The sequence below is a fragment of the Tamandua tetradactyla genome, chromosome 7, assembly GCF_023851605.1.
Source record: "Tamandua tetradactyla isolate mTamTet1 chromosome 7, mTamTet1.pri, whole genome shotgun sequence".
Lineage (NCBI taxonomy): Eukaryota > Metazoa > Chordata > Mammalia > Pilosa > Myrmecophagidae > Tamandua > Tamandua tetradactyla.
Genome location: NC_135333.1, coordinates 43,893,056 through 43,911,410, shown reverse-complemented (window position 1 = coordinate 43,911,410; position 18,355 = coordinate 43,893,056). Strand labels below are relative to the sequence as shown.

The 18,355-nt window shown below is 55.4% G+C and overlaps 1 pseudogene; it reads left to right on the top strand.

The window, feature by feature from the left end:
* The first annotated feature begins 16,275 nt into the window (after positions 1-16,275).
* Positions 16,276-18,122, top strand: LOC143690428 (transmembrane and coiled-coil domains protein 1-like; annotated as a pseudogene).
* The last annotated feature ends 233 nt before the right edge of the window (positions 18,123-18,355 follow it).

Below are 18,355 nucleotides of genomic sequence, written 5' to 3'. Positions count from 1 at the left end.
GAGCAGACACTCTGATAACAAGAAGCGCATGGCCAATCTGCGGCAGATGAGGGGCTGAACCCCAGGCCTTCGGAGCTCCTCTTGGTGCTCCCACCTGCCCAGAGCTGCCCACTGAGACTTGGGATATGTGCCTCGGGTATAGCCAGTAGGGTGTGGGTTATGTTGTTACCATCTTGCTAATGACATGTTCATAGCAGCAGTGCCTGCGCTGGGGATGAGATATGCGGGCAGCTCCCTGGGATATGCCCTTTCCCCAGAGGATTCCAGGGTCTGTGGGGTGAGAGCACAAGCCATGTATATGTCCAGGAGAAGAAACTGCCAGGCAGAAGCAGAGAAAGTGCCAAGATCCTGAGATGGGGAAAAGCAGGGGGTCCCTGGAGCTGTGAGCAGAGAGGGAGGGACATCAGCAGGGCTGGGTGGGGGTGGGGTGGGGTGTGAGAGCTTCCTCAGGTGTTGAGCTGCTGGAGAATCTGATTTTTTCATAAATGAGAAGCCATTTGAAGTTGGGGTGTAAGCATGACATGCTCTGATTCAGTTTTATCAGAGCCCTCGGTGGAGATGAGGCAAGGCTGGAGGAGAGAGAGAGAGAGGAGAGGGCGGGTAGGGAACAGAGCCATTAGGCGGTAAGGCAGGGTGTCTACAGAGAAGGGTCCCGAGATAGGGCCATTGGGCAGGAAGGGAAATGGCCGTGACCTCTAGAGCTTCTGAGGCAAGGTGATGGACAGGTTGGGGAGGTAAGAAAGGAGATGAGCCGACCCCTGGCCCGAATCGTGTGGCCGAGCCACCGAGCAGATCTGGATTAAGGCCAGAGTGGGGTAAGTAAGCTCTGGGAGAACTGACTGTTAACAGAGGAGCCGTCACTCCATTCCGACTAAATGTGACTGCCATGTGTCTGAGGGAGAGGTGGCTGTGCCCCCTCACAGCACTTCCTGATTCTCCGGCTGCATTTGCCAGGGGGAAGCAGGGTTATTTCTGTCTAATGTCCAACTTCCAGAGACACTGCACAAATTGCTCTTTCTCTTTTCATCTTGCTGACTGGGATGGTAGAATCTGCCCTTCTATTTCAGGCTGGACCAGTTTTCTCTGGCATGACGACCATGTCACCAACTGATTAACAAGCCAAACGAGTCTCAGGAATAAAATCATGAGAAGAAAATTAGAGTTGAAAACTTCCCTGAAGATTTACAGTTCCCTGCCACATGCGCCTGCAGCCTCCTGCAGATCCCAAGAGATGGGAACTTTAGCTCTGCGCTTGAAAGACCTGTGCTAATCAGCCCAATAAAACTCAAGCCCAGAGCTAAACCCACCTGTGCAGGCCCTCAAAAAAATCACTAAACATCTTCCACTCACCCGGGAGAGGTGAAATGCAGTGGGCAGCTGTGGGGATGCGGAGGCTGCCACGGTGCAGTGTCCTCATGCACGTGGGAGCCTGGCCTCTGGTGGACTTGGCCGTGTCCCCGCCGGCCTCTGTGCAAGGAGCAGTGGGCTTGGCCAAGCCTCCCAGCCTGTGGCTGCTCTGGTAGGCACAGCCACTGCCCAGGACTGGGGGTCAGTCCAGCAAGCGGGTCCTGTGGCCCTTGCACTTTGGTGTCAGCATGCTTTGAGACAGATTCCACATCCTTCATGAAGAGCCCGTCCAGCCCGGTCATCCCCAAGCCACCCCACTGCCTGCTTCTGGAAGGTTCTAAATAGAGACCAACACCTGGCAGGGTGGCAGATAATAGAGAAAGCACTGAGAGTTATTACATGTCCACCACAGGCCAGGCTGTGGATGCCCTTTGGCTGAGGCCCAGGGCACTAAAGCAACCTCTTTGGACCCACAGTGCATCCCCTACCCCCAGCCAGGTGCCTCCTCTACCAGGCATGAAAGAGGGTGTAGAAACGTAGCAGTCAGGAGCCAGAGGCTCTGAGTGGGACAGTATCGTGTCCTCTGCATGTTTGTCAGGAAACATGGGCTTCTCTGGCCCCACAGGTCCTGACTGAGAAGCAGGTTGCTAATATCTTCTGGGGACTCAGGTAATGAGCAACACCTGCAACACCTGTGATGGCCCCTTCCTCTACCGGCTGCATGGCAGCTACCTATCCAGGTGTGGGTGGGGCAAGTCCATTGCCCATGTGCGGGGCGAGCTGGCTGTCCAGGTGTGGGACAAGCTTGTTCCTTAGGTGAAGGCAGGGCGAGCTGCCCAGGTGAGGATTGAGCTGCCAGGTGTGCGTGCCGTCTTACGCATGGGCACCAGGTCAGTATTTCTTCAAGGACGGAGGACTCAGGTCAGGCCATCAAAGAAGCACAGTGGCTTTAAGATGCCACACACCCCCGAAAATTAGAGACAGAAGCCACAAAAATGTAGAGTGCAAACTCAGTCCATAAAAGACACGGGCTCGGAGGCCAAGGTACTAGTTGAGTCCCAGACAAATTCTAGGTTGGAGTAACTCCAGGCACTCTCTGCCCAATGGCTGAAGGGGTGGCAGCTGCCCTCCAGGGCCCCATGTGGGGCCTCGGCCAGGGAACGGCCGGCACCCAATGCTTAGGAGAGCCCCATCAGGAGGGCTGGGCACCCCGCATGGCACCTATGGGTGCCAGGTGCACCTTTCCCTTCCCTGGAAGCTCACCCCATCCATTTCTCACCCCCCACCCCGGGTCCTGAGACTCTCTCTTCTTTATAGCTGCATGGGTGTGTGGTTGTGTTCACACCACCATGGGGAAGTGAGGTCAGGGCCCCACACCCACTGGCACTCAAGGCGGGTACGAGTCCCTGTGGGGACAGGTGTGTACGTGGCGTCACGGTGAAACCTGCAAGTGCCCAAATACACAGGAGGTTTGCCCGAGAGAAGCAGCCAGAGTGGTCTGGGGCTCGGAGTGGGAGCAGATGGCCTGTATGAAGCTGCATGGGGCACAGTGATGGTGAGGACTCATTCAAATGCAGGAAAGGGCCCTGGAGGGGGATGCTGATTAGAAGTCCAGAGAGGAAGGACAGGCTCATCAGCAAACTTGGCCGTGATGGATGGTCTCCCACCCCTGTGCAGTGATTCCCCTAATGAGGATGCTCAAAACCATAAAAGGAGAGTCCCAGAAAGAATGCAAAATGTGTGCAAAGTACAGCATAAATTACAGTGTAGCCGGCAGGAGAGGCATTTTTATAAGATGGGAATGAGCCCACCTGAAGGGATGAAACCCCGTTACTGCCAAGACTCTGGGAAAAGCCCCTGGGTGGAGGTCTCCCTTGTTCCTTCAGGGACAAGGAGGGTCCTGAAAGCTCAACTTGTCTTTAGAAAGAAGGTAAATGTGTGTGCAAGAAGCCAAGGGGCCTGGGACCTTAGCTGTTTATCCCCCATCCAAAATACTTAAGCAGACACTGCCGCATCAGAGGGTCCCTAAACCTGGTCTTTTGCTCTCAGATTTAGGCCCACTTATAGGTAAGTAGACTGCTCTCTGAACGTGGAGATAAAACAGCTCCCTGGGTCTAGAATGCAGTACTGACTGTGAAGTGTCTGCCCTAAAGTGCAGACATCAGCTGGCGCCCAGCTGTTCCATCGTGTGGTGCCTGGGTGCCGTGGCCGGGGCAGGGGCAAAGAAGTTGAGGAAGGAAACCACTGGCCCTGCTTCTGCAGAGCTTGCACACTTGTGGACGTGCATGTATGTTTGTCTAACTTATTGAAATCAGCTTTGACTGAGGTCTAACTCATGAGCCCAATGAAGGGCTTCTATTGGAGGTGGACTATTCACCTCCACTATCACCCTAGAAGCTTCCGTCCTGCTCCTTCCCAGGCAACCACACCCCAGCCCCCGGCTCAAGGGGACCCCTGGGGGCTTCCCCTCATCATGACTCAGAAATGCCTCCTGCAGGGCATGCTCTGTTTGTGTCCGGCCTCCTTCCCCCAGCATGTCCGGAAACCTGTCCTGTTGCTTCAGGTGTTGCTGACCCCTTGTAACTGCTACCTGGGATTCCAACAGAGGGGGAGACCTCTGCCCTAGTCCTGAGTCTGTGGATGGAGATTTGGGGACTTGACCAAGTTTGTGATTATGAATGTCATGGGTTGGATCGTGTCCCCCAAAAGGCTGCACTGGAGATGTGACCTGATCCCCGGGACCTCTGGCAGTGACCCTATTTGGATATAGGATTGTTACAGGTGGGATTAGGTGGTTAACTTGAAGTCACACCAGCGGAGGGTGGACCCTTTGTCCACTACTACTGGTGACTTTATAAGAAAGGGGGCCAGAGAGAGAAGACGGAGGCAGGAAGAGAGCTACACCCCCAGCCAGGGACCACCAGGGGGGGCTGCCCCCGCAGAAGCCAGGAGAGGGTGGGGACAGTCTCCTGCAGGACAGAAGGAGTAGCCCTGCCCACCCCTGACATGGCTCTTTTGGCCTCCACAGCCATGAGGGAATAAATTTCTGTCACCCAAAACCTCCAGTTTGTAGTGCTCTGCCTCGGCAGCCACAGGATACGAGACTGGCCCCCCGGTCCCTACCTGCCGTGTGTCCCGCTGACCTGTTGCAAAGCAGAGGCCCAGGCTCTATTTTAAATAATAAAATTAAAATTCCACCTCTGAAGCATGGTAATTGTAATATGTCTCATCTCTAAGTGTAATTATATTAAACTCCAATTTTCCCTCAAATATGCATTCTAATTCAATTTTCCCTTTTTCCCCTCTTCTTAACTAAATCTATTATCATTCCCTCAGTTAAATTATGCTTATTTAATCTTTGATGAGACCTTTCACTGGCAATCAGCTATTTTAAATTAATGCCTCCAAGCCTTGGGGAGCACTCGGTCTGGGCTCCCGCAGGTTCTGGGGGGAACGGAGAGGGAGGGAGGGACAGAGAGCACACCCTGAGTCCCGGGCTGTGGGCTACCCTCCTCTGCTGCTTCCCCTGGGGGCCCCAGCCCGGCTCCAGGGGAGCAGGGCAACCACAGGTCAACAGGCATTCTCCAGAGGAGGCAGCACCCGCTGGCCAGGTGCCCTGGACCCCTGGCGCGTCTCCCCAGGCCCCTCCCCACAGGGAACCCTGCACCCCAGCAGGGAGCGGGACCTCCTGCAAGGGAAAACTCATCGCAGACTCCCAGTTCAAACTGAACTGCCTCCATTTCCACATTAACTTAATTAGGCACAGATCTCTTAGCTGTACAGCTGCTGTACAGCCATGAAACCAAAAGAAACGGATGAGGTAAGTGCAAAATTCACCTATAAAAACCCCGGCCTCAGCCCTCTTCTCCCCGGACAGCCGGGGGTAGGGGAGTCCAGCAGGTCCCCCATCTGCACGAGGGGCCCCACAATCCTGGTCCCAGGCCCAGCCCACCCTGTGGGAGCCTGCTTCCCCCGGCACTGAGCCGCCCTGTGCCCTGAGGAGGGGGCGGGAGCAAACCCACCTCAGGGGCACCCGGTGCTGAAGGCAGGGTTCTCGAGTCCACTCACTGGTCCCCCGGCTCCTCACACAGTGCACACCCTGCACCGGGGTCCTAGGGAGCACACAGCAGGGCCCCTGGGGGTCTTGGCGGGCGTACACTGTCCAGGAGCACCATGGAGGCCCAAAGACACATGGGCAGCCCCATAGGCCTCCTGCTGAGCCTCAGTTTCCCTGACTATAGTGTTGGGCCTTATTAGAGTCACCTCCTCCAGCACCACACCCAACTTTGGCCCTGGACTCACTCATTCATTCACTCATTCACTCATTCACTCAAGGGGGCAAATGACTGGAACATGACTTTCAAACTATTCACCATACGTATGCTGCTAATACTGAGCCTATGTTTTAAAGTCTGTGATAGTTCTTTCTAAGAATAACCTGGTTTCCACTTTTGTCAAATATCCTGTTTGCACAAACACAGCAAAGCAGCAGTGTGTTCCAGGGCCGGACTCCATGCCAGAGAGAAGACGGGGCCCACGGGGCCCATGAGACCCCACCCTGGCCAGAGGCTTGTGCCAGCAGACGTGGAGCTTGCCATCCTCATCAGCTTCTTCCGTCAGTTATTTAGCCGAGGCACGTCTTAAAGAGAGTCACCTTGATCTGTCTGTCTGTCTGCTCTCTCTCCATCCCTGGGTTTCACACTTGTCCCCTGGGCTCCCAGGATGAGATTTAAAAGGACTAACAATAAATGTGGTGCAGCCACTGCTCTGGAGGACCTTCAGGTAGCAGGTGACAGAGACCAGGAAGCAAACAGCTGTGCTGTCTCCAGGCTTTTCTAATGGGACGCTCAGACCCGGGAGGGCAGAGCCCACCAGCATGGGCTGGAGTCCCCTGGCAGGGTTTCCCCTAACGGGCCCCTGCTCGGCTCTGCTATCTGGAGCTGCAGCCAGCCCAGGTGGCCCTGTGAGCCCCTTGGCTCTCCACTTGCTGCCCATGCCTGTGGCCTCTTAGCAGGGAGCACAGTCCTCCCTGGTGGCCCAAGACCACTGTTTAGAGAAGCCCGGGAACCTCAGCCACTCCTTCCCCAGGAAAGCCTCCCTTGGGTCCACCTTGGTCTCCCCGTCCACTCAGCATCCAGCACCCCATCCCGGCTCAGCTTCTCGGGCGTTCGCCCCGCACACAGGCCCCGAGAGCCCACGGCACCGCCCCCAGCCCAGAGGAAGGCTCCGACGCAGGCAGAGGCACACGAGACGCCCCCACCCAGGGCGGCCGGGTCAGGGTCCTGCTGCGGAGAGAAAGGACACAGACTCGGCGGAGCAAAAGCTTCTGCGAAAACATGAGGACACACTCGGCAAGGAGGGGGCGGCGGAAGCTCAGCCTTGCCACTGCCCCACCCCCCGGGGCTTCTGAAACTTGGGGCAAAGTCCTCGGAAGGGAGAAGCAGGAACTGCAAACATTTCAGTTGTTTTAATTATTTTTAATTGCAACAATGTCCTAACTGGCATGTAATTTTTTCCAAATAATCAAAAGTGCTTTGTAAAATGTGACATTCCAATACCGCACAGCGAAAACTGATTATTTAAGTATCGAGCCTAATTGTACTGTAATTTACATTCAATAGACGGCCAGACATTTCTCAAATGAATGAAGATGTCCTATAAAATCAATTCATTATGTAAGAGTTACATATAACGAACTCGCTGCTTCAATATCATCATTTATATGTGAGGCGTGCCAGCCTGGAGAGAGATTCGTGCTCACTTTGGGGGGACCCATTTTGGAGGTGCAGAGGCTGTGCTCTGTTGGGGGCAGAGGAGCTCCCTCTCGGGAGCTGGGGAAAGGATCACTGTCACCCCAGAAATGTCCTGGATACTATTCCACAGCTGCACAGCCGGCTACAGGGCCCCTACAAAATGTTGGGCTCTCACCCCCAGTTAAGAATGCCAAGATGGTAGCATCAGAGCATCTAGGGGCACCCCTGGGTTCTGAGGAGGTGTCTCCCTCACTGAGCACCTGCCTCATGAGTGGCACATTCACATCTCCTCAGGTGTAAGCCCGAGAGTCCAGGGACGGAGACTCGAGAGAGAGCTGGCCCCACCAACACGTCCCTGCAGCCCTGCCCCTCCCCCCTGTCAGTACCCTGCAGCCCCAGCCCGCCCCTGCTGCATCCCTGCAGCCCCACACCCCCACCGCATCCCTGCAGCCCCAGACCCCTGCCATGTCCCTGCAGCCCCAGCCCGCCCCCGCCACGTCCCTGCAGCCCCAGCCTGCCTCCACCGCATCCCTGCAGCCCCAGACCCCTGCCACGACCCTGCAGCCCTGCACCTCCGCCACATCCCTGCAGCCCCAGATCCCCGACACGCCCCTGCAGCCCCGGATCTGGGATGGGGGCCCGGTTAGCCGCAGGGCTGTGTGCCGATGGTCGCTGGGACCCCACAGCCTCCCTGCCTGGTTGGATTTTATGAGATCTTTACACAAACAAGTGTCCCTGTCCTCTGCCCTGTCCCCCTCCTTGTTTTCATCCCAGCCATCACTGCCCAGCTTCCTGGGGACTCAGCAGGGCCCACGGTCCCTCTCCTTGTCTGCCCACTGACTGGGGCGCAGCCCTGGGGGTGGCTGAGAATCCACCGTGAGGAGAGCACAGGCCACATCAGCTTGCCACCTCCCTGCCCCAGCACCCTGGGCTAGATTCCCTCACGGGCACTGGAAAGGTCACTTGAAGGGCACAGGGCTGCCAGTCAGGACCAGCATAGGGCTTTGGGGACACACAGCCTGGGGTCCGTGGGCACAACCCTGGCTTGGCCTGGCCCTGGTGTCCCTGCTCGTACAGTGGCAGGTGCTCACTGCCTGGTGTCCCTGCTCGTAAAGTGGCAGGTGCTCACTGCTCCACCCTTACAGGGACCCTCCCAGGCACGGCCAGAGACTGGGCTGCCCAGTTCCATCTCAGGGTGCTCGTGATGGCGTCCCTTGGGGCCGGGGGCTGCACTGAGCAGGGATGCATGCCCCTGCCAGCCCGATGCTGTCCAGGGGCCCCGCAAACCCTCAGAGAATAGAAACTTCACCCAAGCTTCTCCTTCCTCACACAGTTCTTCCTAAAACAATTACAGTCATGTGATCAAAAGTGAAATATGCCCATCTAATTTATGATGCTTCCACCCAAACTTAGGCATCAAATGTTTTATTAATATTTTCTATCTTCCTTACAAGTTAAACCAGCCATGAAAATTACCTTCAACAGAAAAAAGTGCTGAAAATGTATTCATTTATGGGAGTTGCTGAGTGCCGTCTTCGGTAATTTAATCAGAAATGACTGAGGTATGCTCCAGTACTTTCTCCTGATACAAATATTGAAATATTTAATTAATGCCAATCAAACCTGGATGGAGAGATCCTGTGAGTCACTGGAAAGAACCGGGAGCTGCTGCCGGGGCAGGGCTTGACAGGGGGCCCCTTAGTTCAGGGACCCCCAGGGCTGGGGGGCCAAGAGGTTGACGGGGTGCCATGCCCATGTGGCCTGGGGACTGGGTGCCAGCCAGGACAGGCTGAGCACAGACACCTGCAGCCTACTCAGACGGCCTAGGGTGGGAGGCTGCAGCCTCCACCAGGTGGGCCAGAGGGTAACCCTCCCCCTGCCTCCCTGCCCCTCCCTCCATCCATCGTCCTTCCTCCCCCTTCCCTTCCTTCTTTCCTCTCTCCTCCCTCCCTCCCTCATACCCTCCCTCTCTCCTTCCTTCTTCCTCCCTTCTTCTTTCTTTCCTTTCTTTCCCTTATTAGATTCTTGCTGACTTCTTTCTTTAAAGAGCCCATTTTGTTCCATTCGATTATATTAATAGCCATGGCCTGCTCTGTGGAAGAGGCTGGTCCTCCGTAGGCTTCAGGGCTCCCTGCTGGGTGCATGGACACACCCTCACCGAGGGCCTGCTGCGCCTAAGACCTGCGGCCCTGGCAGGTGGGTGCCCAGGTGTGAGGCCTGGGGGCAGGTATCGGGGGGCTCCTCTAGTGTGGGAATGGGGACTCGGGAGGAGGGCCCAGAGGGAACTGTGGCCTGGGTCAGTGGCAGGGCCTGGGGTTGGGCAAAGGAGACCCACAGCCACGGCGGGCCTGGTGAGGACCCCCAGATGGGGGCACAGAGTGAGGCCCCCCCCCCGGAAAGCCCAGCCCATGGCACCGTGTACTCCCGCCTCCGTCGGCACCGGCCCCGTTCCGGGCAGGGAGGGCTGAGCGGCCTCAGGGGACACGGGGGCTGCGTCACTTCTGCCAGCCTAGGAAGCTCAGTGGACACCCTAACGACCCCGTTTAAGTGCCTTGTGGAGGGAGACGCCCCTGTGGCTTTTGCACTTTCCTTCCTCCTGCGTGAGGATGTGTGGTGGCATGTTTCCATGAGGACCCTCTGGGACCTCCCAGAGGACCCCTGAGGGTGGACTCTGCACTCACTGGGGGATGAGGGACCCCTATAGGTCGGGCAGCAAGCTGGCAATGCAGGAGCCACCTCGCCATAAGGCCTCAGGGACATCCTTGTGCCAGAGCCCTGCAGACCCGAGGGGCTGCTCCTTGAGGAACACGTGGGTCTGGAGGAGCAGGTGTGCATCCTCTTGCCACTCAGGAGGCCAGAAGCCAGCACAAAGTGCGGGCAGGCCCGGGGCCTTCTGGAGGCCACAGCCATGGGTGTCATGGCTCTGCCTTCACCAGGCTTCCTGGACCCGACCCTGGCCTCTGACCCCTCTGTCCTCTCCTCAGGCCACGGTCTTGGGTTTAGGATCCATTGGGACCATCCAGGATCACACTGAGTTAATTGAGCTTGGCCACACCTCCAAAGGCCTCTGCCCAGAACAGACCACATTCCTGGGTTCCGGGCAGATGAATCTTTTGCAGCCCCCCGGGCAACCCACCCCTCCTAGCAGCACCTCAGAGACCTCCCCACCACCCTTCCAATTTCCACGTCAGCCCTCAAGGCTTCCAGCCATGACTGCCCACTTCCTGGGTTCACACAGCAATGGACAGGGTGGTTCGTGCAGAGGACGCCATGTGTGTGGGGAGCACGGGTGGAGCCTGAGTGGGCTGTCCTACTTTCAAGGGTGCTCAGCTGGCTCAGTTCTGGGATGCGCTGAGTGGCGCCTGTCTGATGAAGGGTCAGCAGTGGGAGGAGCCTGTGCACCAGGCAGCACTGTCACAGCAGAAACCCCCAGGTGATGCCAACCCTTCCAGGTCGGGGACTCAGGTGCCCAGATGACCACGATGATGGGGGCAGCAGGGGGAGCTGTGATGGACAAGGATGGGCATGGTCATGGGGGCATCAGGGGAGCGGGGATGGACGCACGGGATGGCGAGGTGGGGGGCAGCAGGGGTGGGTGATGTGTCCTCTGAGGCATTCCATGAGGGGACGTACTGCTGCCCATGGGCCTGGGAGAGGACATCTGCTGTCCTTGGGTCTAGATCCAGCTTTGGGGAGAGGACACTGTGCTCCTGAGGGAGACTTCTAATGGTACCATCGATCTGAGGAGCTCTTTCACACATCATTGCATGCAGGTAACCATGGCTTTGGAAACAGGCTGCCGGGACCTACTCTCAAACATGACCAGTAGCCTCTGCAGAGTGGCCACTCTCCTTTGGGTGAAGGGTCTGAGTGAGCGTGGTGACCTCGGAGGGGCACAGGGGGACTACAGAGGGTAGCTGGCCATCATGACACAGCTGGGACCCCCGCCACCAAGGGCATGTGTGAAGAGAACCGCAGGCCTGCCCTTCTGTTAGAGCCCATCACACAGGAGAAGGTTGGTGCAGCTGGGAGCATGGGGCGGCTGGGAACACGGCATAGCTGGGAGCATGGCATGGCTGGGAGCATTGCATGGCTGCTGCTGTTCAGATGCACAGCTTCTGCCCACCACAGTCCATGCACACTGCATGCCGGACACACTTCTGGGTGCCCCCTCCCAACCAGCTGCTTCTCTGAAAATGCAGCTACCCCCCAAGGTGAGCAAGGCCTGGGAGGAGTTGGTGTTCTCTCATTTCTCTCACCCTCAAAGCTGCCCCTAAATATCACTGGACTCCATTCACTCCTCCTTGGTCTCCATCCAGTCCAACGTGGCCCCAGCTGGCCATGCCCTCACCAGCCACCATCTCCTGGTTCCCAGCCAGCTCCTCCCCTGGCCTGGCACTCTGGGGCAGGGTCACCTACCCTGAAGCACTGGAGACCCCGTCCACCCCGGCTGCCCCATGCTGTCCACCCTGATGCCATGCGGAAGTTTCCGTCTCAGCTCCTGTGTTTTCCTGGCTGGGTCTCTGTCTCCCCATCCCAGCAAGGGGAGCAAAGCCAGGCCATGTCCCAGAGGGACTGCACGGGGAGGGGCGTTTCTTTGCAGAAGGTGGGCGGGTCAAGGAGTGGACAATGGAAGGGGACTGCAATGTCTTAGGAGCTGTCACTGGGGCTGAACCAAAGGGGTGGCAAGAGTTTGAGGGTCGCTGCAGGAGGACGTGTCCCTCGGAGGAGACAGGGTCGCCCGTCCCCATGTATGGGCCCCGGAGCGGCTGAGATAGCAGAGGTGGCGCCAAGCTGAGCTGCTCCTTTATATGTGGAGCCTGCCATTGTTTTAAGAAGGAACACAAGATTTGCTCGAAAGCTTCACATTTCCCACCACGGGAACCAGTCCACACCGGATGCAGCCAGGCACCAACCAGACAATGGGCAGGGGCTCCCACACTGGTCACGGGTTTGGCTCTGCCTCCATCCACAGCCCGTGTCCCTTTGTCCTTCCACTGAAAGAGCCAGTGCCCCCTGCCCATTGGCATACCTTTGCACCAGGGAGCAGCTGGCAGTTGCACAGCGTGGCCGGATTGCACCCACAGCAGCTGCCGCCCATCGGTGTGAGCTCCGGCAAGGCCATGCACATTCAGGACCCGCGGCCAAGGCCCTACGCGCGGCCTACTGATGAACAGGCTCCAGCCAGGCTGCTCACTGTGACAGCGATGAACACGGCAGGGCCGCGTGGTGATCGCGGCTGCTCAGCCACTCCCAGCCCCAGGACCAGGGGTCGCGGTCCTTCAGCTAGCTATCAGCAGTGTCGAGGGGATGCTGGGATTTCTTTCAGGGGGACATCTGTCACGGGGGAGCAGTGGGGGCAGGTCTGCTCACGGAGAATCCTCCGGACCTAAGCTTTCCGCTGGCCAATGGGGACGACGGCGGATGCTGAGATGGCTAAGTCACCTGCTTTTGGGGGAGCCGGCTGATATGCTCCCTGGTGCTGTCTTGCCAGCCTGTTGGGGGGACACTCGTCCCCTTCTTCAGAAGCCCTGGTGCCATCCTTCAGTGCGAGGTCCTGCCCTCGGGCAAGCCCAGTCCCCCCCACCCTCACACTCCGCCCCCCCAACTTGAACACTTGCCCAGCAGCCATCTCCTGGATTAGTGGTGCCGAGAAGGTAGTTCACAGGTCTGGGCCACCATGGCAGCAAACAAAATTAGTCTCGTTCAAACCCTCTGTTTCCTGGTGGGGCAACAGTCCAGGTCAAGAAAGACTCACACTGCCCTCTAGCAGAGCGACCCTGGCGGTCACTGCCCCAACTGCCAGAGTGGAAAGCCTGCCACGGCCCAGGCCGCTTCCCTATCTGCCTTCCGGGCAGCCTGGAGCACCTCAGAGGTAGGGATGTGGGCCCAGGGCGGCACCCCAGTACCCGGGCAGCCACAGGCATGAGTGGCCTGTCTGCAGGTCTGGCCACCAAAGGCAGTTCTGTGGTCCCCTGATCTCCTAAGCAGGCCCAGCGGCAGCGTGCAGGGGGCCCCAGGGCTCCCACGGGGCCCAGATATAGGCGCAGGCATGATAGGGGTGCTCAGGGCTGCAGGTGCTCAGCAAGCAGGGCACCAGGTCCCAGCCGAGCCACACTGCTCCTGATAAACATTGCCCCAAGCCCGTCTCTAGGTCATCTCAGGATGCGGCACGAGCGGTCCTTGTCCCAGTTGTTATAAATTGTTGCGCTTCTTCAAAAGATGCATTCTCTTCTTAGAACATTATCTTCTCCAAGGAGGAATAAAGAACATCTACTTATCTTAAAGATATACTCTAGGAAAACATGATGTATGAAAATGGGGATTTACAAAGCAGATACATTTCGAGGACATTATTCATCTTGTAAAGAAGCAAAAAACGAATTTGCATGAGGACCCACATAGGTTTCTTCAAATGGCAACTGTCCCATGCATGCAAATATTTATTTACAATTCATATATTCCTTGAATAAGAAGTAAGGAAGAGGACAAACAGGAGATCTGGAAGTTCAGGAGATCCATCAGAAAATAATCAATAGATCAATGGAAGAATAGGCAATGCTTGACATAAAAATTCTCAGCAAGGTGTCTAGTTGGAAGAAAATCAAACCTGGCATGAGCTGAGGCTGCTCCTGGGAGCCCAACCCAGCCAGGCTCCCGGGGATGGACTGCTGAGCTTCCCTTGGCCTTGGCCTCTTGGTTTCCATCTTTAGACAAAGCTCTTTGTCAACAGCTGTTGACTGAGGGGGTGATCCCTGGCAGATCTGCAGTGCGAGGACATGAGAAGACAGCTTGTGCAGAGGTCCCTGTGTGGGCAGCTCTGCCACCTCTTCCCTTGAGCCGTCTAAGGAGGCCAAGGCACACGGCTGCCAGCCCTGAGCTGCCTGTGCTCACACCACTGAAGACTTGAGTCTCTGGGGAGGAATGGAGTCACTGTGCTGTCCGCAGGGGTCAGACAGGACATAGGGATATCATTTAGCTGGATTCATTCATTCATTCATTCATTCATTCAGCAAATATTTATTAACCAGCCCAATGACTCTGCCAGCCTTGAGCTGCCCCCCAGCCTCCAGCGAGAGCAGGGGGAGACAGGAGCCTGGGCTCTGGACAGTGATATCTTAGCTGAGGACAGTAAGTCCACACCAAATCTTCCCAGATATAACTGGGAGGAGACCCAGGACACAATGAAAAAGGGGGCAAGTGGCAACAGCTTCAATGGACTGGCCAGTCGCACCAAAAGCAGCTCCTGGTGGGTGGATGAGATGTGGCCGGTGAGGAGGGGAAGCAGATCTTTCTCTGCAGAGGGACTGCCCTGTGCCGAGACCTGCAGCTGCACCTTGGGTGAAATCAAACAAGGCTAGCCCAAGTGTGTCGGGGACACGGGGGACAGACTTGGAGAAATTCAGGTCACAGTGTGTCCACCGGGTACCCTAAGCAGGATGACGCTAACTTCCTAACATTGTGGAGAGCCTCTGGCTTTTGTGATGACAGTGGATTCCAGGGGAGAAAGCCAGGAAGGGGCAGCTTGCAGGACTCTGCAGTTCCCAGGGAAGAGAAGAGAGCGCTGCAGGGGGCCCAAGCTGTGGGAAACAAAAGGGCAGATGTGAGATGGACAGTGGGTAGAATTTTGTGGCCACAGGAGGTGAAGGAGTTTCCCTGGATTCTGGAGTGGGTGTCCAGGAGAACAGGGGCTGGCATGGAAGTGGCGAAAGCAGGTGCCGGGTGGGTGGTGGAATAGGCAGGTCTGGACTGAAGAGACAAGTTTTCAGATTATAGATGATGAAGCCATGGAAAGTTTGACCTGAGCCCTCAGAGAAGCCCAGGTGCCTAGGTGAATTCAGAGGCCACATGGACCATCTGCTCCAGACAGGACTGTACATGTGCCTGTTATTCTAGAAGAAACAACTCAGCCCCTGAGTGAAAAGAAATAAAACAAAATAGAGATTTTATGGCTAGGTGATTTAACAAGAAGCTGGGAGGTCATCCTGGAGGTGACCGTTAGGCTCAGGGGATGCCACAGGGTTGCCACAGCCTCGTGCAGGCGTGGGGACACCATAAACAGACCACAAGACAAAGAATTCCTTAACTATCTAACCTGCAGGACAAGTGGAGCACCCCAAATACCCACCCACCACAAACAACTTGTCTCACCCCCTTTCCTTTAAAACCCCTTGCCTGGAAATGCCAAGACGGGACACAGTTTGAGTTGCCACCTGAATCTGGACTCTAGTTTATTTCTGGATTGAACCTGAATAGAGCCCGGAGACAGGAGTGAGTGAGGGGTATTCCCTGGGTGGGTGGGGGGGAGGGGACCAGGACCCAAAGCAGGGCATGTTGAAAGTGGGGTGCTGCTTTACCCGTGGGTTGTGGAAGCAATACTTTTCAGGGTATTGCATGTATTTTTATTTTTATCAAAAGAATATACGTAGCCATGCTGGGGCTGAGGTGGCAGTGGCAGCAGCTGAGATGGTGCAAGGAGAGGGTCGGGAGAGAGGTGGCTGGGGGAATGTAACGGGTATGGGGCCCCAGCAGCAAGAGCCAGAGCTTGACGTCTAGCAAGGGCTCTGGTGGAGACCCCACCTGTTCACGTCCTCCCCACTGGTATTACTTCTCCAGAAGACACAACCAGAGTTAGTACTTTTTCCAGATGTTGACACTTGGTGGACAGCTGCTCTCAATCACAAGATTTAGAAGACCTAATGTCCACCCTTCTAGATTGGATTGCTTTTCATATCGATCTATTTCTAAACCCATTTTGAAAAGAACTTTTTGGGAAACATTGTGGATCACAACTGTTCATCCTCATCTATGCAAAGAAAGGAAAGTTATTGCTGGGATTTTGAGGCAACATTGGTTTTGGAGATTTTTATGTCACTAAAATACTAACATTCAAAATGGCATATTTTAAAAAGGATGGAAGCCTGAGCTTTTTGGAGCAAATATCATTTGTTGCTTGGGAGAAGTAGGAGGCTGGTCTGACATCCTTGACCCTCCAGCTTCTGCAGGGATCCCTGCCCACCTTAAAGGTACCTGAGAGTGAAGAAGCTAGGCATGAAGCCTCCATCTCATGGCTGCACGGGCAGTCACTGTTGAAGCGAAGCCAATGCCTACCTAATTTGACAGTCTCGGTGTGTTTAATCATTTTGAGTTTGCATGTAAGTATATTAGGTCTGTGATGGAGCCTTCAGGGAGTGAACAAGTTATACAAGGACGCTGATACTGAAGGCGCCAACATGCAGAGGCCAGAAAGCAGACAGAATCCAGCGAAATTTGTCCAAAATGGCCCACCGTGCTTTGGAGAGCATCAACGCGATCAAAGCCTGAAACGTCTCTTCCAGCGTCAGCACAGGGGTCAGCAGTGTCTCCACACCATGCGCAGCAAACTCAGGCAGAAGCAGAGCCTGAAATAGGCGTGGAGAGCCAGAAAGCATGTGCTGAGATGGACGATTTCTCCACCCACCCCACAGCGCTGAATCGAGTTCTGCAGTAGATCTGAGTGCCACCCAAGATGAAGGAAGGGACCAACTTGCATAGAAGACAGGGCAAGTTAGAAGCCCCAAAAGGAAGTCACCAAATCAATAGGAGGTCTGGCAGGATTTGCCAGCGGTTATACAGTCAGGCGAGCCCAGGTTTACAGCAGCTCCTACCAGCTCAGCTATGATGGGAATAGCCAGTGCCACTGCTGTGTGTGTGCCAGGAAAGGAGGCACCTGCAGAGCGGATCGAGCGGTTGGAAGCAAGCAGCCCTGCCCACACGTCCAGTGCAGTGGCCTCCAGCATCCACGCGGACTGCGTGGGTGGAACGCCGGCCTTTCGGTCTAAAAGGCTGCCATTGCTAACTGCAGCAGAGGATCCTGACTCCACAGAACTGATCAGGTTTGCTCAGACAGCTCAGGATGATAGCGTCGCTGAGTACTTGAAGCTTGCCAATGCACAGACAAGCAGCAGGCAGCCCACTTTTCCCAGATCTTTGAGACGAAGAACCGAAAGTCCTCTCAAATTGTCCTCCAGCTACAAATGAAGTTTGGACACGATGACCAGAAGCTCTGGGAGGTAAAGCAGAATAGAATGCTGCGGCAGCCCAGGGATGTTTTCATGGACGTGCACCAAGGTCTGAGGGATGTGGAGCAAGGGTGACTGTCCACCCAGCCAGCTGCAGGGCTGTGGTCTCAAAGCCCAGAGACATCACTGATTCGGGATAATTATGGCAGTGCAGCAACATCTTTAATCTGAAGGACCCTTTAGGGGAAGGTCAAGTGGAGAACAGGGGGAGGTCTTTGGGGGTGATTTCAAGCTTTAATTGAGTCCCAAATATGGAACTGGGGAAGATTGTTCTACTGTCACATCAGACTCAGTGGGAGCAACAGCACGGCTGGGGGCATTGCTAGGAGCATCCAGCTCCAAAAAAAAAAAAAAAAAACACCCTGGGCACGCAGAGCTCAGAATTTGATGCACTAATACATGATAATACATGAGATCTGGGAGTTTCCGGAAACCCAGGCCAGACCAGAGGAATCCTTTGAAACCCTCAAAGAGCATTATCAGAGGGACTATTCCTTAATTATGCAGACCTCATACGAGGAATGACATAGGTGTGAATGATTAGAAAACAAGTAAATGACTTAACAGAACTCCACCAGAATGCAGTCTTGAACTTGAAGCAAGAATTGGCCAGCACAGAAGAGAAAATCACGTCAGTCCTATCAACGGCCCGGTACATCCAGGATGCCCTGGAGGGGTGCAGACCAACATCTCCAAGACAGAACTACAACAGCAACAGGTGGTGCAGCTGAAAGGGCTGGAGAGAGCCACTGCCCAGAACTTTCTGGACAAACTCATCAACATCCCTTGGCCATCATGGAGGCTCTTTGGGCTGCATGGTGACCACCTGCACAGTTCCCACATGAAGTCTCGCCATGGGACATCCAGCACTTTATTTCTCATGGTGTTCATTGCCTTTCTCCGGAAGCACTGGGAGGCCCTCTTTAACTAGGTGGAACGTTTCGTCTCATCCCCCCTATGATGTTGGCACAAGGAGGCAGCTGCCCTCCTACCTTCTGGCGAGTGCATGCAGCGAATTGTTAGATAGCAACTTAGCTTCTCTGAGGTTTTCTATAGCAACAAGAGTTGAGTGAATCTGTTTATATTTGGAATAATTTTTTTCCCTCAAGAGACACAATTGCAATAGCATTTTTAAGATTTTATCCAAGAAGTTTATTGAGCAAAAATCTTGGATCATTTTTATGTAGCATGATT